The sequence below is a fragment of the Coloeus monedula genome (assembly GCF_965178545.1).
Source record: "Coloeus monedula genome assembly, chromosome: 2".
Taxonomy (NCBI): Eukaryota; Metazoa; Chordata; class Aves; order Passeriformes; family Corvidae; genus Coloeus; species Coloeus monedula.
Window position 1 is genome coordinate 52,945,330 of NC_138782.1, and position 12,035 is coordinate 52,957,364.

Consider the following 12,035-nt stretch of genomic DNA (forward strand, 5'->3'; position numbering starts at 1 on the left):
GGTTCCAGTGGCCCGTGATCGCTCCCAGTCGCTATGCCTAGAAACCAGGCTGGGGACCTGTAGGCGCAGGGTGCTGCGCCCCGGCCACCTCCCCGCCCTCGCACGCCCCGCAGTGCGGCCCGGGGTGCGTGCGGGCAGCGCCGTGCCCAGCTCGCCCGGGGCAAACAGGGCTGGCAGTGCGGGCAGCGCCGTGCCCAGCTCGCCCGGGGCAAACAGGGCTGGCAGTGCGGGCAGCGCCGTGCCCAGCTCGCCCGGGGCAAACAGGGCTGGCAGTGCGGGCAGCGCCGTGCCGAGCTCGCCCGGGGCAAACAGGGCCGCGCCCAGGCGGCAGCAGTGACGCAGCCATGGTCGCTCTGCAGAAAAGGCTCGGGTCACTACGGAAGAAATCGCCTCCTCATCAGCAAGATTATACCTACAGCTGTATTTGGTTCCCTCCTGATCCTAAATTGATCTAATAAAATACTTTTTATTGTTCTCGAGTTGTTTTAAAAATTATACTATACAGTAATAGAATCAGAGAATGATTTGGGTTGGAAGGGACTTAGAGATCATCCAGTCCCAACCCCTCTGACATGGGCAGGGACGCCTTCCACTAGACCAGATTGCTCAAAGCCCCATCCAGCCAGGCCTAGAACCTGTCCAGGGATGGGGCATTCACAGCCTCTCTGAAACAGACACATTGTCAGAAACCAACATAATAAAACAAGTTTCCTGACCTTGGGACCATGTAGTATCATGTGTGCTGACTACAGGTGCCAGGAAAAAAAAAAGTCTTTGCTAACATACTCTCCAAGTGGAGCTTACAACCTCAGGTGTCTGTGCCTGCAACAAGAGGATGAAGTCATGCGTCTCAGTGGCACTGTCTCCATGCTGTAGCATTTGTTTATCCTGTAAATACCTAAACAGAACTATTTGGTGTGGCAACCACCCTAAAAGGGAAATGTTACATGGTTGTTGGGACAGCATGTGTGTACAGAGGCAAGTAACCCATGAGAAGACCTGATAAGCAGTGGAGGGCTGCCCCCACTGGGAAAGAAAGTAGTGGTTAAAATATATGGTAACTGATCCATCAAACAAGCATCAGTTGCTCCTGATACTGTAATAGTTTTTTTGCACATACTAATTTCTTTGTTATGCTTTAAATTAGTGGCTTCAGTGAAATGATCCAGATTTTCTCATGTGGCCTTTGGAGAATGTGTCCTTCCATGTCACACAAAGATGGTGCATGCAATGTAGATGGGAGGAGGTGAAAAGAAGAGCTGTTGGACAAAATAAGGCAAAAAAGGGCAGCATTCTTGGAGGAAAATTGCGTTTGAAGATTTTGGTTTAAATTTGTTGATTTGTCATGCTATATTAACTATTAACTCCATGATAATTGTAATTAGTAATTAGTATTTACTGGACCTGGAGCAATGATACCAGAATATAAACTGGGGGAAGACTATAACTTAGGAATTAGATTTTTTTTTTTTTTTTTTTTCCTGATGGAGGGAGGCACAGGGCAGCACAGGTTCCTGTCAAGACATGAGACAAGCAAGTACCACTGTCTTTATCTCGGAGGTTGAAGGTGGATGTGAGACTATTATTTCAGGTACAGGTACTTTAACCACTATGGGTTCTGGTAAACCTCTCTATCTGTATCTAGACTGAGGTCTATTTGGTCACAACTATGGTCCACTCAGATGGGGAATTTGCCCTGCATGCACTGAAGTTTCTCCCCAGATAGGTGCCAAAGTTTTCCTTTGTCTTGCAAAAACCAAAGTGGGATGGAAATGAATTGTCACATGCTCATGTAAGGATGTGGCTGAGGTCTGGGATGGACGCAGAAGCCTTGTTCCTCAGGCTTAGGTGGAGTTTTTGAGCCTTTATTCCCCACCTGTGAGACAGTAATTACCTTACTTTCCTACCTTCTGGGAGAGTTACATTAATTGATTACTTAGGTGCATTCTGGAATTATATACCAGGGTGTGGAATGCTTGCATGTTGACTGCAGGCTTCTCATAACGTTAGATATATTGTTTTTCCTTGCATGTCATAGAAATCCATTGTTCCCATTACTTCCTCCATTCTTCCTACTTTTTTTTTTTTCTTTGTACAAGCAAGGCAAGACAGATACTCTGCTTTTGGTTGGGATAGAGTTATCATATCAACTAAGTGAGCTATTATTAACTGTACTAGTAGTAGTAAACTGAATACAAATACTTCAGGATATTTAATTTTTATGTCAACACTACAAAGGAAGCCTGTAATTTAATTTTTTTTTCTCACATACTGATTTTGAGCACTTAGAACCAACATCAAAACCAAAGAAGTCAATAAAAGTCATCATCTGTTCACAGAAGAGTCAGTATAAAAAAGCAAGGGCAAAATGTTACTGATAATTTGCCATGATTAATGGCTTAATCAGTGCTAATTACATTATATAATGCCAAACATATAGCAGTAGATCTTGCCTAAACTAATAATTTATCTTAATTTCATTAATATTAATTTCATTAATATATAACTCCAAGCTGTTTCACACAAATATCAGCCACATGGCTGATACCTGTGTGAAACAGCTTGGAAAAATTCAGTCATTTGCAGTCCTGTGACTCTGGGGGAGTGCAATCAATCATGCATGAGGTTATAGAATAAAATACAATCAACACCCACTTAGTGCAGAGTAGGTAATCTTCATATTGTGAGCTAAATTTCTGTGTCACTTGGTCTTTTACATGTAATTCGACTTTTTAACTGACTTCCCTTTGTCACTTGAATGTCAACAAAAACACTATTGAACAAGGGCTGTTGACATTGTGGTACAATAACTGGATAACAACATTAAATTTTACCTTCAGTTGCCTGAACTGGGAAACCAGGAAGGGATTATTTTTGGCCATATTACCTAGCTCATCTGGTTGATTGCCTTTAAATAAGATGTGTACTTCATATTTCAAATATGAAGTAAAAGCTATTTGATTTTCATGTTTTTTTTTTTTTTCTTTCTGTGCACTGAGGTCTCAGGAATGAGGAAGAGAAATGTGTACCTTCCAAAACAGGCTTTTGGTACCCTCTCATCCTAAAGGTTGAAGTTTGGTCTGAATATGGTCTGAATAGGTTTGTTTTGGTTTTTTTTTCAGTTGCTGTTTGTTGGTATTAGCCTGTCCAGCCACTGGGTTCCTTTGCTAAATAATGTTTATCCATGTCAGAACTTTGGCTTCCAACAGCAGCTGGGTTTAAGGAACTGGCTGGCCACTGGAAATGCTACAGAAATTTTAATAGCCTCATGATCGTTACACAGTGAACTGGTGAAATAGTTTAGCTTGTAAGAGAACACTGTAGCTTCCTTTTTTTTCTGATCCATAATGTCTTTTGTATCTCTTTTCCTTCAAGACTGCTTCTTCTAATCTTTCCCATGTTAGTCTATCCTCCACTTCCTGTACAACACCATTTTGCCTTCTATTTTCATCATACCAACTGTAATTCTTTAACAACTTCCCATTTTGCCTTCTTTTTCTTTGCTTTTTTCCCCTGTGTTTTTATTTCCATTTCCCTTGAATGTTTTTTTTCTCCTGACCTCAGTTTTAAGCCTTTCATTTTTTTACCTTTTTTTTTTTTTCATGATTTCTTTCTTTCAATCTCACTTTCCTGTTCTTCTGAGCTTTTTCTCTCTCCTCTGAAGTGAATGAGATATTTTTCATGTTTCTACTTGTCAGCCAGTGGTGAGAAAGGGACAGCAGCAGGTTCAGCCAGTTAGACCAGGAAAGCTGCAGGAGGCACATTCTTGCCTGAAGCAGAGGGATGCATTTAACTTACTCTGCAGTTGCATTAGAAGTCAAATTCGTAGCTGAAGGGGTGGTGTGAGTAGTTGAAAAAGTGGAAGTACAACACATGGACAGTTTCCCTGTGTGCATATGAGGATGCAGAGCTGCTTGGACACCATGACTGAGCAGGTTTGCATGCCATGTATGTCTATCTCTATGTGCTTCTCTGATCTGCTGGGGGATGCACAGAGCACTTTCTCTGCTCCATGTAGTGTTTCCCAGAAGTCAAGGGCAAAAATAAATCTGCGTGGTACGAGAATACCGTGACCACAGACAGAGTGTACTGCTGGAGAAGCACAGGTGATTGAATGTGTTCATTTAACAGTGGATTTTGAGGGAAATGTCCCAAAGTACTGCTTTTAGTGATAGTAACATACAAACAGTGGAGACCAAGGTAGGAATGGAAGGCTGGGGATATTTTGGAAAAATGCTTCTATGGTCAAGTAAATCACTGGACAACAAAGCATATACACAAGAGGACTGAATTAATGTTAATTGAAACTTAGATATGAGTTCACAGTCTACAAATGTATGACTACTTTTTGCCCACTTAAAATGTTGTCTATCAGCTGTATGAGAGCACGCATGAACAGAAAGCTAAGATTATGTGTTAGTATTAGCCTGCCTGGGGCTTCACTTCCTGACAGGCAATATGACACACTCTTGTCTCCTGACCACAGATTTAACTGAGCGATGCAGGCGTGAACTTGTAATACATTCTCAGCATATAGGAGAGTTCTACTGATACTTGAAAGATGTAGTTGGAAAAATACAGAAGTACTGTTTCTGTGTCAGTCGTAAAATATATCTCAGATGCATGCATGCAAAACTATTATTAGACAACCATAAATATATATTGGAAAATCAAGAAAAATAATTATTAATTTTTATTTAAAGCCAGTAAAATGGTGATGTAAAAAGTGAAGTAATGGAGGGATCCTTCTGTTCAGAAGAGTGAGAGAAACCAGCTGAGAAGAGGTCGTGTCAAACAGTGACGTTTACCAGTCTTTGGCAAACGCCTGGAGAGACCCCTGATGATCACAGGCAGAAGCCTCTTTCATGAGGCCTCATGGTCTTGCACAGAGGATGGGATAGCCTTCCTCAGACTAGCCCACCTGTAATCTATGCATGTAAATGATGGACTTGGAATACCATTTTCACACAGCTATCAAGCTTACTTGTTCCCCAGCTACAGGCTTCCTGTTACCCACATTCTGGACTATGTTAGTTTTATCATTACTTCTGTTCTTTTCAAAAGTCTTTTGTGCCTTTTCAGTTATCAGGAGGTGAATGGATACCGTACTGCTGAGGCACTGAGTGACTTGAGAGACTCATCATCTGCCTGAGACTGCAACACGAAAAGCGGGAGCAAGCAGTAGTGAAAGTGCTATAGATCTGCTGATTTCTTCCCCGACTTCTTTTGGTAAATCTACATCTGCATAGACAACAGACTGAGAGAAACAGCTTTTGAATTGTCTCCACTGCAAATATTTATTGTTTCCTCTTTACATATGAGAGTGGTAAATTCTTTGCCTTCATTATCAGCACTGAGCCTCCAGAGTGTTGTTGGCGGGCGGATTTGTGGCAAAATAGGTAAATACTTACAGAGCACCATTGCAAGTCTGAAGACTGAGGCCAGGATGGAGGACAGCCATTTACTGGGATTCAGATAAGCAAGATGGAATAGTTGTTGAAATACTGAGGGAATTGTGATAAACTTTCTTCCTTTACTATCTGTTCACTCTAGCTTGTGTGTGGACATTATTCCTGCAACACCTTTTCCCACATTCACTAGCCATGCCCTCATTCTTCTCAGTACTCCCAAGCCATGTGCTAGGAAGGGAACAGAAGTTCTTCCATGCAAGGCCCTCCTTTCCATGCACTGTGACTCCATCTGATCTCTTCCATGAAGTCAGGGTCATTTTGATCTCTCATCAGCATAGAAGACGAGGCAATGATCTGTGTGGTGATGACTAACCATAGCATCTACAGCTGAACATGGAGGCTGTTAGCATCTCTAGGTGGGGAGAGGGGAGAGGATTTACTCAATCAGCAGCAAACTGTAGCATCTCCACCTGGGCGGGGGTGGGCTCTGCAGTAGGCACCACCTAGACATAAACTGCCCTTTGAAAGCATTTTTGTGTGTTTTAAATGGTTCTTAAAACTGAAGTACTGAAAAGCACTAAAAATTCCTAATTATGTTTATGTTGATAACTCACCATAATGTTTTGCATCACTCTGAACTAAAAATCCTTATCATTCTTAGCTTATCTTGGTTAAGAAATGTACTTTTTCTATACCACACTGCACAATATCTGCAGCTACAGAAATGTGACTAAAGATAGGACTTGGAAGCATAGATACCAAATTATGTAGATACTTAGAGTGATGAGTGACAACTAACTATTGTAAATAAATCCATGTTGATTGACATATTTAATTTTAATTCAGTAAAATTTATTTAATTTGTAACAACCCTTTAAAGCAGCAGCTTTTGTTGCATCTTACATGTGGAGCTAAGCAGGAAAACTGAAACAAAAAGCATTCTGTGACCTTTTGTAAACTGTTTTAGTAAGTCCCCATTCTGCTCACACACTTAAGCAAGAGAAGTTCAGTTATCACTCATTCCATCCTCTGCACTTTCTAGAGTTCATTCCTGTGCATGAACTTCATCACATGCAGACGGCTTCTTATTTTTTGTGGTGGGACACAGAATGGAAAAGATAACTATTACAGCAGAACTGGAAATACAGCTAATATGCATGTAGACATAAATATACATCATACTTATTCACTCCTTACAGGTTCACCTGAAAATATAGATGCTTTCCACTGCATTCTTTGCTGCACAATTTCACAGCAATGACAGAAGATATGGATATGCCTTTTCCTCTCTCTTCACATTCAAAAGTGCAAGCTTTAACACATTATGGTTAGTAACCATATTTACTTATGTTTTGTTGACCTCAGTGCTGCTGTGTGGCTTAAACAGACCATGAGGCCACATAATGAAGCAAGCCATATTATGATAAAAAAAAAATAATAGTTTCAATCTTATTTATGTGGAGATTGTGTTGGAATTTAGGTTGCAACTGCATGTCTTTCTTAAAACTTGTCTTAACTGCAAGTTGCTAAAATTAATGTTTGAACTGAAGTGTCCAAAACCTGACCAGTTTGAAGAGTTTTTTTATGGATATGTGAAGTTTGATGTGTGCTTCCCCATGTCAGTTTTCAAGATCCTGCTGCCAAGCACAGGAGTTCAAACCTTTCCAGTCTAAAGGTTTTTGATCTTTGACTTGGGACAATCATTTCCCCCCTCCGCCCCCCCCACTAGTTTGTTACTGAGAAATGGTTGAACAGGTCTTGTTGACAGGTTTTAGAGCTTTTCAGCCTGAGGCAGATAGCTGGCATGGATAAGGTTTGCTTAAGTTTCAAGCAGGCTAAATAATGAACAGTAATGGAGATTCCCGGTCTTCATTACTGGGAAAGCTAGTAGCTCCTGCTGCAATACTGTATCATCTTATCCTCATTGTTCCTCTGTTCTGTAGGTATTTGGACTGTAGTTTTATAGGTATGGCCCTGCTCTCAACCATTAAAAAAAACCCCAACAAACAAAACAAACCGATAAACAAAAAACAAAAGCCTGTCTGTCAGACTCAATCTATATAAAATTGTATTTGATAAATAATACATCAAGATGTATATTGCTATTGTGGGTTTTTTGGTCATCTTTTTTTAAGGAGAAGTATGGAAATAACGTATTTGGAAGACAGTGTGTGACTTCTATGAGTGCATGTATAGCTGTGTGAGAATGAACCTGGGTTTAATGCCCAGTCATTTTACCTGTATTTGCAGAAAAAAGAGTCTTTAGATTAATCATTCACTGAGAGAACCACTTCTTTTTTTTTCCTTTTTTTTTTAATTGGTTTTAGCATGTTTAATTGGTTTTATTTAGCAGGATTAGAGTGCCCTTGAAGCCATTTTCTTTCTTGAATGCGTATTCCACCACAGTGTTCCAGTTCTCGACCCGCCCCTGCCTGTATGTGCCTTTTTTGCCAGATCCTTCCTGAGGGGCAGCACCACTCAGTCCACAGAGAGCTGGCAGCCAGGGAATGGGGTCTGAGCACTTTTGCCAGCTGGCTGATCAGCTGAGGGACAAAGACAATAGTTTATCTATGCTTGCTCTGGTCAGCTCCCAAGACATTCTTGTCCTTCAGACTGGCATGACTCTTGGCCCAGTGCCAGTTTTCATCACTCTACTGCTGTTCTACATACACACAGTTTCTTTTTGCTGTAGTTATGTATCATTTTTGCATGATTTTACTTTAATTTGTGGTGACCATCTAAACCACTGCTGCCTGTTCTCTGCACTGTTAGCAACAGTCATAAGCTGCTGTCAGTTGGATCTGGTTAAGCTGCAGCTTTAGTGCATCAGCCTCCATTCTGTGGAGACCTCATTGCCTACACATCTCTAAACTGTCTGAACATAAAAGGAAATAAAGACCTCACTCTAGGCATAAATCCCAGTGACTGAATGTCTGCATTTAACGCTTTTGAAATACCCTTCTAAAGGGTAGCTGCAGGTGGTTTTGTCAGTAAATAATTTTGTAATTGTCCATACGTAATATTTCAAAAGCCCCGGTTCACTAGTTTTTGCTTGGTTGATTTATTTTAATCCATTAGGCTCCATAGCTAGTTAGAGAGGTGAACTAATTAAAGAAAATAATGAGCCATACCCATATCAGGTATATATATGGAAATTTTTTGCAAGCTGAATAACAATCAAGCTGAAAATTAGAATGTATATGTTGCTAATTCCATGAGCAGCAATGAGCAAGGAAAGGGGCATCTGGTTTAATGTCTGCTATCAAGATTATTATTTGGTAGTTTTCAAAGTGCTGCCAAGAGAGTACATAAAACTGCCACTGGGTTACATATTTAGGTTCAGTATTGTTCTTCCAGCTGGAGTACTTGGAGTGCAGTTACAATCTTTATCTCACTTTCCATCTCACCATGGTAACGTGAGTTATGTACCAAATCTTTCTACTTCCAAGTACCTCATTTTGTGAACAGTCTGTTTATGTCAGAGATAATATTTTCAGGCTGTACACTTTATATCGTTCACAAGCAGCTAATTCAGCACAGACATCTCACAGTCCAGTCATGATGAAAATTGTTGTAGCCTAAAAGGAAGTGCTGATTTTCTATCAGTACCTATTTTTGTTTCTTCAATGTCTCTTTTTATTATTTTCTCCTGGTAAGACATTTTACTAAAGAGATTTAACTTCTCTAAATATCTTATTAAGATATTCTGTTAAGGGTACAAACCAGACACTATTTGTTAGTCTGTCATTTAATTTATAGAAAAAAGTACCTGATTACTTCAGAAATTATGTAGACTGCAGTTTGTTGCCTTGTTTGTTTAATTTAATCCTGTAACTAATGGTACTGAGCTCAACAATTTTAAGGGTGTCTATTTGCTTTTGTCTTAGAGATAGTTCTCAAGCATTAACCCTGTCTCAAACATCCACACAGCAAATTCAGTGGGATAAAGTATTGTGGACCACAAAATGCAAAACCACTCCTTTTCCAAGCTGTTGCAGCTCTGAGTCAGTGATTTGTCTCTGTGACAGATATACTAAGTTCTTCACACCTAACTCTGAGATGAAGGACTTTTTCTTCCTAACAACAAGCTGGCTGGTCATAGAGCTCAGGTCTCATCTCTTCTCAGCTACTTTTGCGGTTTCTTGCTGTCATAGATGCAAAACACCAAAGAATCCAGTTCTTGGCAGAAGGAAAATCACTTTCAGAACAGAGAGTTACAGATTGCATATATAGAAGTTCAATTTAGAACTGAAGGTGTTTATTTAAAATGTCCCAAAGCTACAGCTGACATTACTTCCTTCTGCGGGACGTAGCAAGCACTTTCTGTCTTACATGTGACTGCGTGTGTGCTAGAGATCAGAGAGCTTTTTAATCAAAATTGGTTCTGAAATGCGTATAAAGCTTAACAACTATAAACAGTCTTTTCAAAAAGCAGCTTGTCACACGACATATATGGATACCAACCAAGTTTTTTTTTTTTGTTCTTTTTCTCTTAAATGAAAAAAATTTCTTCTGGCAGCCTCCTATAAACTACTTCAAAGAAGTCTCAAGTCCTTTTTTTTCCCCCAGATGACCTACTATTCTGCTTCTTCTCAGAAAATTAGTCAAGATGTTTGAAATTTGAGCAGTGTGACCTAACAGCAAATTTGATTTTTTAAAAAATCAATAATGTATTTCAAGAGTCCTGATTTTATTTTCAATGTTTTTTTAGTTTATATCTCTCAGCTACAGTATGGAGTAAGGAAGAAGGTATGGGGTAAGGCCTGGAGAAAATTTAGTAGTTTTGGAAAACTACAAGGCTGACAAAAAACAGACTCAATCCAACACAGTACTTAAGTTATGTTTAGTGTCAAACATATGAGTTGGTGTAGGAAAGCTGAGATTTATGCCTCAAAGCTAACATGTTCCAGTGCTCCCTCAAATGACTGCTGAGACAACAATGTCTACAGGTTACCTACACAGATTTGCCACATCCAGCAGTGGGAGCTTCTTCCATGCCCCTCCTTTGCTGAATTGAAGAACATACCAGCCAGTGGTCTCTTAACCTCTTTGTTTAATATGCCAGCAACTGCTGCCCATTCTAGAAAGTGTGAATTCTAACTATGTGCTGTCACTTTGGTGGGTATTTTTCAGTGGACTTTTTCGCTCAGTACAGGTGACTGAAACTGCCTTTTTGCTTCATCAGGAAATAATGTTCTACTTGAAAAGCCAAGCACTCAAAATTATGAAATGCCAGAAATGTGGCTGTCCATCCAACCTTAATTTGGCACCATATTTGTGCTAGTCCTTAATGGCACAACTATATTCTTCCCTTGTTCCCAGCTCCATTCATTGTAATGCAGTATGCCTAGAGAATCCAACATCTATTTTCACTATTTTTATCCTTGTTGCTTAACTGGTGGCTAGACCATGGAATGAGTGCAGAATTATTTCTTTCACCATGATACTTTCCAGAGCACACTAGAGCGCAAAGGTGTCCAAATGAATCATGAACTTTAATGATCGTATGGCTGCTATGAGATTAAATGCGTCATTATCTCCATTTGATGTCCACAAAAGTGGAACAAAATCCTCTCTGGAGGCCATGCAAGGAGCCAATGGCAGAAGTGGAATTTGGGGCCCAACCCAGTGCACATTCTCCTGGATGAAACTATTTTCCTCCACGAAGTGCTGAGCAGCCTTGGCTCTCATTGACTTTGCAGTTTTGAGCATTGATCGTGCCTGTTCACCATCACAGTGCTGATAATCTTAAAAAGCTCAACCAGAAGATAAAAGCCCAAATACATGCAGTGGTTCTACGCCTGGAGCAACAAAAGCAAATGCCTCATTTAAACAAGCTTTTCAGTGGAATGATGAAACTGAAATTGCATATTTTCGTTGTCCTAATGCTTCCTCCTTCTCACTTCAAAACCCACACTTCTTCCATGTCACTTCTTCAGTATACCCACTGGGGAAGACACCACTCGTGCTAGGGATGGCACAGAGCTACACTTGGGGTGACTGTCAGGCCAGAACGAATGTGACCACTCAGGAACTGGAACACTGCTTCCCAATTGAATGTGGGATGGGCTGTTTCATCTGCTCTCCTGTGGTGGGATTTGGGCATGTAGCATAAATCCAGTTCCTTACTTCTCTGAAAGTTATTAGGACTTAATTAAGGCTGGAAGCCTCCTACATATGACTGAAATGAATGAGCTTGTTCAGCACCTGGTATTTGAAGGATGGATGGGCAAATGAACATGCAGTCCTTTTAAACACAGACTATCTTTCCTTGGCAAACCATGAGCAATTTCTATTTTCTACAGAAGAAGAAAACAACGTTCAACAAGAGAAGTATTTCTAGTTCTGAGAAGGCAAAATACCTACAGATATATACGAGGTTTTGCTCTTTCAGCTTCTTTTAGATGAAGGCTGCTCAGATATTTGCAGGGATAATAGCAGTAGAAAATGTTTGAATAGGTAAATGGAAATACTTTTCTTTCAACTGTCATGTTCTTAAACTAGACAATAGAGTGCTAATGTATTTCATACACAAAAAAAAGTACATAAATTGGTTTGAAAAATCTAGAAACTAAAAGCTCTGCACTTTCTTACCAGTGCCTGGGATCGTGTAATTTCCTTATA